This window comes from Panthera pardus, unplaced genomic scaffold (assembly GCF_024362965.1).
Source record: "Panthera pardus isolate Hobbes unplaced genomic scaffold, ASM2436296v1 HiC_scaffold_10, whole genome shotgun sequence".
NCBI lineage: Eukaryota > Metazoa > Chordata > Mammalia > Carnivora > Felidae > Panthera > Panthera pardus.
Window position 1 is genome coordinate 40,816,309 of NW_026526655.1, and position 1,489 is coordinate 40,817,797.

The window sequence follows — 1,489 nt, forward strand, 5'->3', positions numbered from 1 at the left end:
ATTTTTGTATTTAAAATTCTTTTTGTCTGGATATATGACAAGGTAGTGCTCCCCAAGGCCCTCCCCTTCTTTAGAGTGTCTGGGATGAAAACTATGTTCATCCCAGAGGTTGAGAGACTCTCAGTGTGTTGGGGATGAGGTGGGGCAAGGATTCCTCAGCAGCTGAGGGCCTCTCTCTTCCTATTGCTCTTGCTGGGGCTGGTGGTCCAGGGGGCTGTTACTCCTTGGAGGCCATGTAAACCATAAGGTCCACACCCAGTTGCTGTAGAAAAATTCATTGTCCTACCAGGAAGTCAGCTTGACCCAGTAGTCAATGAGAACAATGACAACCCTGGTATCAAAGGTAGAAGAGTGGGTGCCACTATTAAAGTCACAGAAGACATCCCGGTCCTTAGTGTAGCCAAGGTTGCCCTTGAGGGGCCCTCCAATGTCTGCTTCATCACCTTCTTAATGTCATCGTATTTAGTGGCTTTCTCCAGGTGGCTGGTCAGATCCATGGCTGACATAGTAGGAGTGGGAACATGGAGGCCATGCCAGGGAGCTTCCCATTCAGCTCAGGGATGAACTTGCCTTGGTGACGCCACTAGAAGCAGGGATGATGTTCTGGGAAGCCCCTTGACCATCATGCCACAGCTTCCAAAAAAGGCTGTCCACAGTCCTCTGGGTGACAATGATGGCATGGATTATGGTCATGATTCCCTCCATGATACCAAAGTTGTTATCGATGGTGTTGGCCACAGGGACCGAGCAGGTGGTGGTACAGGAGGCATTGCTGACAATCTCGAGGGAATTGTCATATTTCTCATGGTTCATACCATCACAAACATGGGGACATCAACAGAAGGGTCAGAGATAATGGCCCTCTTGGCTCCATCCTTCAAGTGAGTCCCAGCCTTCTTCATGGTGGTAAAGACCCCAGTGAACTCCACAACATACTCAGCACCAGGAGCACCCCATTTGATGCTAGTGGGATCTTGCTTATGGAAGATAGAGATGGGCTTTCCATTGATGACAAATTTCCCTTTCTCAGCCTTGACTGTGCTTCTGAATATGCCATGGATGGGATCCTACTGGAACATGTAGACCATGTATTTGAGGTCGACAAAGGGGTCATCGATGGCTATAATATACACTTTTCCAGAGTTGAAAGCAGCCCTGATGACGAAATCTGGCCAAATCAGTTTACTCCAACCTTCACCATTGTATCTGGGGACGTGCTGGTACTGCACCAGAAGATGCGACTGTCTGTTGCATGGGGAGGAGTTCAACCATTTGTTCTTAGATCCATATTGAACTGACATTTTTTCTCATTTTTTATTTTAATATTTTAGCAAAGCACTTGGTATATATTGAGTTCACAGTTACAAGTATTACATAAGAATGAACCGTCATTCAGATGAAACCAATAGAATTATTTCCTTCATAGTACCATCCCATGGAATAGAATTAGGACCCAAAAATATCCGGACACATTTAGAATCTATATAAC

At 45.9% G+C, this 1,489-nt stretch overlaps 1 pseudogene; it reads right to left on the reverse strand.

Moving 5' to 3' along the window:
• Nucleotides 1–217: 217 nt before the first annotated feature.
• Nucleotides 218–1,201, reverse strand: LOC109269929 (glyceraldehyde-3-phosphate dehydrogenase-like; annotated as a pseudogene).
• Between the last annotated feature and the right edge of the window lie 288 nt (nucleotides 1,202–1,489).